This window comes from Pinus tabuliformis, chromosome 9 (assembly GCF_031772625.1).
Source record: "Pinus tabuliformis cultivar Carrire ecotype Pingquan chromosome 9, CPIR1, whole genome shotgun sequence".
NCBI lineage: Eukaryota > Viridiplantae > Streptophyta > Pinopsida > Pinales > Pinaceae > Pinus > Pinus tabuliformis.
Genome location: NC_142307.1, coordinates 602,859,993 through 602,872,612, shown reverse-complemented (window position 1 = coordinate 602,872,612; position 12,620 = coordinate 602,859,993).

Sequence of the window (12,620 nt, the reverse complement as noted above, 5' to 3'; positions counted from 1 at the left end):
ATCTCTACCACTAAGCTATGCTCCCTCTCTGCTGCCACTACACTGTTGCAAACTGCTCTGTGCCTCAGCAACTATTGCAACCTCTACTACGATGCCTCAGACTTTGACACTCTAGCTCTACCACTGTCACTCCATGCCACCTCGCTCCAACTGACACCCGTCACTTTGCTACAGTCGTTAAGGGCTCCCATATCCGTATGTGATCCAAGCATTTGGGCACCTCAAGCATCTTGCCCTATCATGTAGTCCTCTCGACTACAACTCCATATCGCCCCACCTCTTCTCTAGAGGCACATGAGCACTCATGGCACAATCGTCATCCTCACTTTCCTTGTTTTATTTTGCTAGAGCAACCTTTGAGTCAGAAGCCTCCCCCTTGCCTTTCTTCCGAGGGCACTAAGTGGCATAATGTCCCAGTTCCGCACAATTGAAGCATCTGACCTTGGTTATGTCCTTATTCTTTCTCTTTTGTTGTTGTTATTGTCCCGGTGATGCGAGAGTTGCATCCTCCTCCTCCTTCTTGAACTGAGCTCTCTTGGCAGTACTCCCTATCTTGGTCAACCTCGTGAGCTCTTTTTTTCGAAGAGCTTCCCACATCTCCTCCCAACTAGGGAGAGTCCCTCTACCCAAGATACTTTGGACAAAAGTCTCCTGGTCCTCGGTGAATGCATTTAGGGCATCCTGACCATGAACTCAGGATCTGGTGTAGACCCCACGAAAGTCAACTGGTCGCGAATCCCTTGTAACCTAAGAAGGAAGGGATCTATCTCCTCTCCCTTCTGTATCTGGTACTATCTCAACTGATTGTCTAATAGCATCTTCTGCTAGATGGAAGAGCCTTGGTAGAAGGTGGTCAGTGCCTCCCATATCTCCCTTGTTGTTTCCTTCTCAGCAATGTGTGGCACTACATGATCTTTGACCCTATCTAGGATCATGCACTTGGCCTTCGCCCGGGCCTTCTCGTACTTATTTTCCACATCAGCGTCAACCGGAACAACAACTACTTTCAAGGCATAGTCCCTCAAAAATAGGATGGGTTCTCTTCTCCCTCTCCTGCCATCAATCTTGCAAGACTTGGATCTGGATTTCTTTGGCGCAAGAAGCCCTCTAAGGAACAAGCTCCTCTAGAATCCCTGTGAGTCCTGATTTCCCTCATAGAAATCCTATGGCAAAATGTCAAATCGATCCTCTCCAATGCTCCTTTGCTGCTGCAACTCGGATCTAGATTTCTTTGGCTAGAAATTTGTCAAGGAAGTGATTCCCTCTACCTCGGTTCTATCTCCACAGACACTGTTCTGCACCAATAGAAACAATGTCTCACCATCTCCTCAAATATGATCTGCATTGATCCCCCTACCCCAACAACTAAAGAATCTTAGCTCCTCAGGCTCTGTGCAGTCATTACGTGAGCTAGATCAGGTCCTCCTAGCCACTACCTCACTCCTTCCTGGCTGAGAAAGATGATGTGGCTTTGCGTGATCCTGATTTGCCCCTCTTTGCTTCTGCGTTGGCCTGGATAGCTGACATAGTTACTACGTGGGCTACTCCCAGCCACTGTGTCACCCTCACCTAACTCAAAATGCTGACGCAGGCACTGGGTGAGCCTCTGCGTCTTTGTCTTTGGAACAACACTGTCACTCAAGACAGCTACCTCTCTGTAACAAATTCTCTGGATTTCTCAGCTGGTACCTTTGGTCTCCTATGATCTACAATCCTCTGATACCATGTGACAATTTATGAATCTACACATCAGAAATCATATTGCAATCATGAGTTTATCATCTCCTACTTGTTCTTTACATTCAACAAGTTATTTAACTACATAAACAGCGATGAAAAACACTATTGCAGACTACACATACATACAGATGATGAACTGAAAAAAAATGACATAATCACACAAGGGACACCATTATTTTTGGACAATCGTCCCCAGAAAAACCCAAATCGGGAAAACCAGTGCAACATATAGAGGGTTTGTATTCTTAAGTAGATTTATGAATACAACTAGCGTGCTAAGTCTGACTCACCCAATATAGAATAAACCTGGCAAAAGTACCTCTATCCAGAGACAGATATTTTAGTGAATCCAACAATTGGATGATCAAACCCCACAAATGACAATGTCGTCCCCAATGTTGGGCTACCTCTAAGGGATTGCAATAGCCCCATTAGCTTCTGCATCACCCACTTTGGAGCTGTGTTGTCTCTCCTGGTGTTGCTCCACCTCTCTATTATGTATTCTTGGCCTTGGAATCGATTTCCCTCTGCCGAACTACCCCTCTCACTGCAACTGAGATCACTAACTCAATTTTATCAGCAAACCTCGCCCCAGAAAAATCAAACTCTTTTATCTCTTGGTGTGTCTCCAGCTGACCCTCAAGCCTCCTCTTATAATTTTCCTGTTGATGAATCAACAATCGAGATTAAGTCCCTAATCAATAGCTAAGATCAAAACAGGCTTGATCCTCTTCACTTAGAACATTCTCACCCATATTTTTATTACTACACATTAATATTTTTATTTTCCTATGTTTACACTTAGGAACCCATTAAAAATATTAATTATTTTAATAACTCCTTATCCGGGTGGATTTCTACAAACAATTTCTGGGTCTTGGAGATCTCGTGTGTTCTAACCCCTCCACAAAATTTTGGAGCTAGAGCACATCCGACGCTAACCAAAATCAACAACGTATGGAACATAGGACATGTCCTCTTCCTCTTCTTCTGTCTTAAGACATTGTTTCTTGATTTGGGGTAGCATCGGATGTGTTCTAGCCATGAAATTTGGTGGAGAGGTTGGGGCACATGAGATATCCAATACCCAGAAAGGGTTTGGCCATGTTCTAAATAGTTCAGGAGATATTAAAATAATTAATATTTTTAATGGAGTCCCTAAGTCTAAACTTAGGGAAAATAAAATATTAATGTGGATTAATATGAAACTATGTTAGAATGGTTCAAAATGCATGGATCAAGCTAGATCTAATCTTAATCATTGATTAGGGACTTAATCTTGGCCGTTGATATGTCAACAGGAAAAGTATAAGAGGCTTGAGGGTCACTTGGAGAATACACCAAAGTGATCAGTCATTCTATTCTCTAGAGCGGGGTTTGCTAAGAGAGATAGAATTAGAGATCGAGAGATGTAACTAAGGGGAATTTGAGTATAGAGAGACAGATAGGTAGAGATAGTGCCAGGAGTACAGCGCAGTAGTCAGGAAGAGTGATGCAGAGCCAGCGAGGGCTCATGCAAAGGCAGTCAGTAGCTGCACAAAGCCTCAGAGAGACCACCATTACTAATGGAAAGGGACAGAGGGCTAACACAGGGCCACCTAAGGCTGATGCAGACCATCCGGGATGATGTAGGGCCAACGTTGGGCATATAGGGGCTGACATAGTCTAGAGAGAGGCTAACGCTGGGGTTTCTAGGGCAGATTTGTGCTGAGTAGCTGTCGGAAGGTTTATCCGGGGTTTCAGCCAGGATATTTGTCGGAAACTGAGAGGTATTATTGCCAAGGAAATTCTCTATTGGGTAGGCCCATTTCGACACCCAGATTGTACTCTGATATTTCTTAATAAGAAAACCCTCAGATAGCTACACCAGTTTTCCCACGTTGGGTTTTTCCGAAGACATTAGCCCAAAAATAATGGTGTCATATGGTGTGATTGCTTCTACTTCCTTTAGTTGCTGATCTGTAATATGTTGAGCATGCGCTAGTGTTTATTTTCAGTATTTACATTGTAAATAAATTGTTAAGTAAAATAACAAGTAGCTAGGAATAAATCAGATAAAGTGCATGGAGGGTTTCTAACTAAATAAACTTAGAACTTCAACATGGTATCAGAGGGTGATTGCAGATCATAGGAGAACTAAGGACATCAGCTGAGCGGAGCGATAGCAGTAAAAAATAGTTGTCTCGAGGTGACAGAAGTTGTTTCTAGCATAGTAGCAACAAGGGAAGGGTGACACAGTGTTTGTGTCATCAAAGGTGAGCTGGGAAGAGCTAGTGCAGAGGCTAAGGAGAAAAGGAAGCCTCATGCAGAGCCACGCAGTAACTGGGAGGGTTGACGGAGTTTGCTAAGGAGGCTAGGTTTCTAGTACCATGATTGCACAAAGCCTGGGAGCTCTCACCTTCAAGTTGCTGGGGTTTAGAAGGCTATGGGAATATTGTAGAGTGGAGTTGGTGAGGTACTGTATTCAGAACAGTACTTGATAGAGCAAGGCCAAGAGGAGTTTCTACTAAGGGTTTCTAGCTGAGGAACCCGGATCAACGGTGCGATTGCACAAGACGATCAGAGTAGGGGGCATCTCGACAGTGGCAAAAGAATTTCCATGAGGGAAATGAGAACTCAAAGGGAGTCTAGAAGAGAACTTCCCGACAGGAAGTAGAGACTTAGCAGAGTCAAATAGAGAACTTATAAGAGGGAAGTAGAGGAGCATCATGGCAGTACACAAAGTAAGAGACCAAGATAGACTGGACGGAGCGTTGAATTTCGTAGTCTGGAAGGCCATAATCTTATCCATACTTTACAGAAATCATGTCAAGAGCTTCGCCTTGAAGTTAATAGCTTTCCCAATTGAACCCAATGATAACGACAAGTACAAGGAGGCAATGGTGAGGGCCAAGAGCATCATCCTTGACGGGGTCAAGGATCATGTAGTCCACACATAGCCGAGAAGGAAATGACATTTGAGATGTGGGAGGCTCTCAAGAAATTGTACAAGCATATTTATGTGTAGAGAAGAATGCTACTTGAGAATCAGTTGAGGTCATATCAGATGAAGAAGGGAGAGCCTATTCACACATTCCTCGAAGGACTGAAAGAGACCCGAGATCAGTTGACTATTATAGAAGTGACACTGGATCAGGAGTTGATGGTGAGGACAACCTTGAATGTTGTCTTAGAAGACTGGGAGGTATTTGTCTAGAGTATACTGGGTAGATGGACTCTCCCACCTTGGGACGCGATGTGGGTAGCTCTTCTCTAAGAAGAGATTAGACGGTTGTCAAAGACAGGTAGTAGCAGCATGGGGATCAAAGTTAAGCAGGAGGAGGAAGATGTTGCCCTAGCATCCGAGGGAAAGCAGGAAAAGTGGAAGAAGAAGGATCTCTCCAAGATTAAGTGCTTCTACTATGGGGAGCTGGGTCATTATGCGACCCAGTGTCCAAGGAAGAAGAGTAAGGGAGAGTCTTCCGAGACTAAGGCAATGCCAGCATGGGCAGAGAAGGAATTTTGGACAGATGATGACTGTGCCATGAGTGAACACGTACCACTTGAGCGAAAGTGGGGAGACATTGAGCTGTAGTCAGATGAACAACAGGTGATGAGGGGCAGGATCCTCGTGGTACCCAACCTCTTGGATTAGACCATGCTACGGGAGACCCGAAGAGGAGTAGCAGGACTGGCTGAGTCGGGTAGAGACGGATGCAGATGGAGCAGCAGAGAGAGCTACAGTGCAGGAGCCCCGAGACAGTGTAAGGCTAGCAGGCTGGAGCAGTACGAGAGGTAGAGGAGTGTTGCACCAGTGCAGGATGACACAAAGAGGTGTGCAATGGTGCGAGATGCAGGGAGTTGTTGTAGTAGCCCAGAGCTCAGAGAGGGAGCACTTGTCAGTGGTAGAGGGAGCTTCAGCATCGGGAGGGTCTCTAGCCCAATAGGGAGGTCAGGTTGGGAGATTAGTTGCTTACTTCTCAGTAACTAAGTTGCAGTGCAGCAATGGGTAGCACGATGCAACATAATGAGAGGAGGTGCAGTGCAGATGCAGTGTTGGGAGAAAGGACCAACAACAGCACGGATGCAGAGGGAGCTGTTGTACAGATGCAACAGTGGGAATGGCAGAACCATGGGTAGTAGTACAGGATACAATAGTGTAGAGCGTGGCGGGCAGCAGGCCTACCCTCAGCATAGGGACCGATGCCGGGTGATCAAGGTGATACTCAGTGAGGAGTATTGCTAGAGCACATTCCTCGCTAAGACAATGTGTTGATTTGGGGTAGCATCGGATGTGTTCTAGCTAAAACATTTGGTCGAGAGGTTGGATCACATGAGATATCCAATACCCAGAAAGGGTTTGGGTAGATTCTAAACAGTTCAGGAGATATTAAAATAATTAATATTTCTAATCGAGTCCCTAAGTCTAAACTTAGGGAAAATAAAATATTAATGTGGATTAATATGAAACTGTGTTAGAATGGTCCAAAAGGCATGGATCAAGCTAGATCTAATCTTAGCCGTTAATTAGGAACTTAATCTCGGTCGTTGATATGTCAACAGGAAAAGTATAAGAGGAGGCTTGAGGGTCACTTGGAGAATACACCAGAGTGATCAGTCATTCTATTCTCTAGAGCGGGGTTTGGTAAGAGAGATAAAAATTAGCGATTGGGAGATGTAGCTGAGGGGCATTTCAGTACAAAGAGACAGAGAGGCAGAGATAGTGTCGGGAGAACAACGCAGTAGCCAGGAAGAGTGATGCAGAGCCAACCAGGGTTCACGTAGAGGCAGTCGGGAGTTGTGCAGAGCCTCAGAGAGGCCAGCGTTGTTGATGCAAAGGGCTAGAGGGATAACGTAGGGCCTCTTAAGGCTGATGCAGACCCATCTGGGGTGACACAGGGCCAATGTTGTGTAAAGAGGGACTGACACAGTCTAGAGAGAGGCTGACGTTGGGGTTTCTGCGGCAAATTTGTGCTGAAAGGTTTATCCGGGGTTTCAGCTAGGAGAATTGTTAGAAAATGAGAGGTATTATTGCCAAGGAAATTCTTTGTTGGGTAGGCCAGTTTCGGCATCTAGATTGTACTCGAATATTAATTAATAAGAAAACCCTCAGATCACTGCACCGGTTTTCCCACTTTGGGTTTTTCCGGGGACGTTAGTGCAAAAATAATGGTGTCATATGGTGCGACTACTTCTGTTTCCTTTAGCTATTGATCTGTGATATGTTGAGCATGCACTAGTGTTTATTTTTAGTATTTACATTGTAAATAACTTGTTAAGTAAAATAACAAGTAAGTAGAATAAATCAGATAAAGTGCATGGCGGGTTTCTAACTAAGTAAACTTAGAAACTTCAACATTGTTCAACAAATTACTTTACATCGACAGGAATAGGAACCTTCACTAGTTTGCTATCCTGCATATTTAGCCTCTGCAATATTGTCTTGACATACATCCTCTGGTTTGACCAGAGCTTCATTTTTTCTCGATCTTGTTTAATTTCCATGCCCAAAATATAGTTTGCAGCACCAAGATATTTCATGTTGAATTTGGAGGAAAATAGGGTCTTTAATTCCTAGATAATTTCTTTGTTATTTCCAATCAACAACATATCATCCACATACAAGACTAATTAAATATCATGGTCACCAGTTAATTTAAAATACACATAGTGATCTGCTTTGCTTTTGGTGAAGCCAAGTCCCTGTATATATGTATCATATTTCTGATACCACATACCTGGTGACTATTTTAACGCATACAAAGACTTTTTTAACCTTCATACTACTTCTTTCTTACCCTTCACCCTAAATCCTTCATGTTGCTTCATGTAGATCTCTTCTTCCAGATCCCCATGAAGAAATATTGTCTTCAGAGCCATCTGTTCTACCTCAGAATCAAAAGCAGCAACAATAAATAAAATGAATTTAATAGGAGCTACCTTGGCAACAGGAGAAAAAATATCACCAAAATCAATTCCCAACACCTGGGAATAACCTTTTGCTATCAACCAAGCTTTGTATTTCTCCACCTTGCCTTCTGCATTCATCTTCTTCATAAACACCCATTTGCTACCAATGTGTTTCTTTCTAGCCGACACCTCCACCATATCCCATGCCTCATTCTTTTGCAAAGATTCCATTTTATCAACCATGACCTCTTTCCAGAGTTTTCCATCCTCTAAATCTACTACTTCCTTGTCATTTTTGGGATCATCATTCATAATAGATAAAGAAAAATTTGAAAAGAAAGCATCTGAACTATACCTGTTATAAACATTTTTGGGCCATACAACCCCAAGCATGAAATGTCCATAAACCAAGTACTCCTCAGTCCCTAAAAGTGTTGTTCTAACCCCTAAAGGAACAAGGTCAACAAATTACAGCTTCTCCCAGAAGTTCTCCATGAAAAACTGCTCAGAATTGGTCAAAATAGGATCATTTCAACTGCTCCACTGGCCAAGTGTGTTGCATCTCACCTAAATATATTGTGTGGGTGCATTGTATTTCAAAAAGCACTTCTATGGGGTGTGATGGCTAGAAATGACAAATGGCAGTGTCATTCCGCGAGGTGAAGAGGCAATGGAAGCTTCCAGAAACTTCTCCTGTGACACTTGCCTCTCTAAATTCGACCAAGGATGAGTAAGAAATCATCAATCTCCAAGTGGAAGCAAGAAATATTAGAGGGAAGACATTAATCAAATCATAAGCTGACTCATCTCCATTACAGATATCTATATATGGATCCCTCATCCCAGAGATCCAGAGGCTGGAATTTTGCATATTGTAAGGAATTGCTATTGGTTTCTTGAGACAAACATCAGATTGTTGGGTGATCTAAGCTTTGTATGAGGTGAAGAGGAGCTTCCTTGTTGAGAGGTTGATGCTGGGTCAGAACAACTAGTTGTAACTCCTCTTGGCTCTTTCTTGTTTATCAATAAAAGCTATTCAAGTTTTCCTCCATACTCTTGTATCATTGTTGTTTGCTGCATTTGTATGGTCAATTTACATCTGATCCTAGATTGTTTATGACTATAGATCCATGTCTTTGTATAGTGCTATGCTACTGTGATCTTACACGTACTTTGTGAAGCTGGGCGTGCAAGGGAACAAGTAGCGAAAGACTGTCAAGGAAGAGAGGAATCAAATCAGGAGATTAGCGCAAGACAGAGGTTGGTCTTTCTGTTCCTCTCTATCTATAATTCATAAAGGAAAAGCGAAAGTAGCTTTACTTTGTTTGTTTCTAAGGTAGCTGTCACACCTTAGTGGGATAGAGAAGCTCTGAATAGACACTTTTCCCTGTAAAAAAATGGTGACTCCACTGGGGAAGAATTAGTTTGTTTATTTATCATTCCTTGTTGTCTATTTCATAAACTTAGAGGTAGCATTCGAACTGCATTTGCCATAGCAAATGAAAAGTAGATAAATGCTATTTTATTCCATCTACGGGACCTGTTTATGATTTAAACAACTGATTCACAAACTCTCTGATTGCCCTTGTGATAGCTCTTAGATCCTGCTTAGATCTACCCCTGATTTTTGCATTGCTGATTACCTTTTGCTCGGCCAAAACCCATGAACTGAACTGCAAACTGTGACCCGGAACCCAAACAAAGTCTCGTTTCTGGCCCAGCGTAGGTACTGTTCAGAGAATCTGAACTTCAGCACACTTCCCGAGTGGAGAAGGTGCACTTCATTTCAAATTCCCTGTGTTACAGGTGCGCTGATCAGACTAGTCTTTGTGCAGTTTTGGTTTCTGTGATTCATTCTTTCCAGTTCTATTCCTAATTTTTGCTTCTGGTGATCAGTATATGTCTGCTTGAAACCCCTTTTGCTTGCTGTTATTCCGCCTCCTTTGTACAAAAGAACTGTAAATGTTTTTGTGTGTTTGTTGAGTCATTTTCAGTTCTCCTTTGCAAAAGTAGCGTAATCGTACTGTCGTCCTTTGATTTGAAACTGTCGCAAGTGTCGATTTCAATCGTAGGAAAGAGTTTGATTGCTGTTGATGGTCGATTATCCTGTTACTATTGTTTTTGGTTTGAATTTGTAATTTTCTAGTGTCAAGAACAAGTATTCATTTCAAAATCGTAAGGTGTTGTGATCGTCTCCATTTTTTATTTCGAATAGTAAGTTGTTGATAGTTGTCGCTTGAAAAGAAATTCAGATTTGTGCATCAACTTTCTTTTTATCATTCATATACTAAGAAAGTCGAAAACAAATACATGCATGTGAATTTGCATATACACAGTCTGATTGGTTTGATTTAGGAAAGTGCATTTAGAGTGTGCTCTTTGCTCTTTGTGAAAAGACTCTGTCTTCCTTTCCTTAGTAGCTAGGATTTTCATTGCACAAAGAAGATAAAAGATTGTTTATCATCTTAGATTGCATTTTAGGAATTACATCTACATCTCGTGGTGAACCTGAAAGGCAATGTTCATAAACAAGATCAACTATAAAATAAATTCAATGAATCTAACAACGCTTTGGAACTTAACGCACAACATTTAGAATTCTAGGCTAGAGACGTATTCCGGCATCGTAAAGCCTGGTAACTGTTGTTCTCACTGATGGTTGGGTGATTCTCCACTTTGAGACGATAAGTGCCAGTACGTACTCGTGCTCCCACGTACCGTCGAGTATATTTTGGGAGACCCCAATAGGCTTAATCCTTTATCCATAGGAAGCCGTGTCTGCCACCCTATCGATCGCAATGCACTGAACACAACATTCGGGAAGATTGACTGCCGTACTGTAAAAAGTATTCTGCAGTTTTGTGATTGGTTTGGTAATCCCTCTACCTAGATTTCCAGAGCAGTCCCTTTCGTTCCTCTTCAGACTCCTTAACAAAAAAGGTCCATCTGAGCACTTGTCACTTCAGGCTCATTAAAAATCGAAGGAGACTAGAGTCATCTTTTGTTTTTTCTCGACTCTTAAAAAATGAAAAAACAAGTTGTGTCAAAGCGTCTAAAATTTATTTTAAACGGAATATTCACTACCCTTTCCTACGTTGATCATGGGTTGAGAAAATGGAATCCACCAACCAAGGAATTCCCCTTGGAGGAAATCCGAGTCCCTTCTCCTCTTGGGGAGATGTTGGTTCACCCCATATGGCCACATTGTCGCTTCCAGGACTGACAATCGGCTTTCCTGTATGGCTCTTCTCAACCTCTATCGTTCAAAACACCGCAATTCCTGAACAATCGAATCAGCAACTAGACGAGTCCAGAGTTACCCACCAACCTTCTACTTCCTCTAATTCTTCCTCTCCTCCTCCCTCTTCGCTTGACGGGGCTGGTAAAGCCAAAATTCAAGAACTTGAGAAGAAGAAGGAAAAGAAGAAGAAAGAGAAGAAGGAGAAGGAGCCAAAAGCGAATGGGGGCAAACGAGTGTCGTCTAGCGAAAATCCGCACACTGCACCGACCAGGCCTAAATCGCCATGTGTCATTTGCAAAGGAGACCACTATCACAAAGATTGTCCTTGCATCCCTTGGATCTTAAGGGACTAGTCTCCCCGTTTGCACAACCCAGTGTTGTCAACCTCTGGTGATCATGTTGAAAACACACCGTCAACTAGTGAAAGTGAAGCCCCAGGACAAAAAGGAAAATATAGATTTCCTTGTAAACTGTGCGAAGGCGATCATGCCGTCCACTGTTGTCCCTTCTTAGATGAGGCTAAAAGAGTTTTGGACGATTGTCCGGTTTCACCGTTACGACTTCCTCCTGGATATAAAAAACTCTTGCCGAGTCCGTCACTAGTTGAAAATCCGGCTGGCCCACTCAGGTGGTCGGCTGAAGCATCTATCATTGAAGATAAACCGTCTGAACCCATACCAGACGAAAGTCAAAAGGTCGAGGCGGCAGTTGACCCGTTCTTGCCTTCAGAGGTTCCATCTTCAAATGATACAGTCACCGATTCAAAGAACAAGGATGACACCGTCCAAATTCTTTTCATAAGCACAGACTCCAATGAACATGGGGGAAATTTACCCGTTCCTTTACCGCAGGAAGGAAGTTCATCAGATTCGTACCCAGCCGTCTGTTCGGTCCCACCTCCAAGCAACCTAGTTGTCTCCTTCGACTGGAATCAACTAGGCAGACCCCGTTTACCAACTAGTATACCATTCCGAATCATTGTTCAAATATATAGAATGGTTATGGCTGGTACCATCATAGATGAAGGGGCTTCTGTGAGTATACTTTCCTCGACTGTTTGGAAAGCACTTGGTTCACCATCGGTTTTGCCTGAGATGAGGAATCTAACAGGCTTTGATAAAGGAAACAGTCGACCATTAGGGATCCTTCCCAATGTGCCCATAACATTGAGGGGAAAAACTGTTCAAATGAACGTAATGGTAGTTCAAGGACCCCTGGATTATAATCTACTCCTTGGACGAGACTATATTTATTGCATGGGATCCATTGTCTCCTCACTCTTTAGAGTAATGTGTTTTCCGCACGAAGGAAGGGTGGTCAAGCTCGTAGACCAGCTTTCATTCCTCGGTTCACGCATAGCAAATAGTCATATACCGTCCCTGAATGGTCTTTTCACGCAAGAAATGTCTCAATCTCCAGTCCGCCCGCCTGATGAGCGCGAGTGATTCGGGGGACATGACTAAAACCCATGGGGCATGCACCCTGGTCTGCTTCGGCAGGAAATCTTCGGGTACAGGGTAGGTTTCCACGAGAGAATATGACTAGTCTATACTCCCATCCATGATTGGAAGAGGGGGTTATTCTAGAACAAGATTCTCTTGTCAAAGTTACATGAGTGGAGTAGCCTCCTTCACTCACCTTTGTCTATTTCGGTAGGCATTGCTGAAGAAGTGTTTTGTTTGCGCTGTGAATAGAACAATCTTTGGGTGACCTGTAAGAGGTAGGCCTCTCCCGGTAAAACAAATGTTTT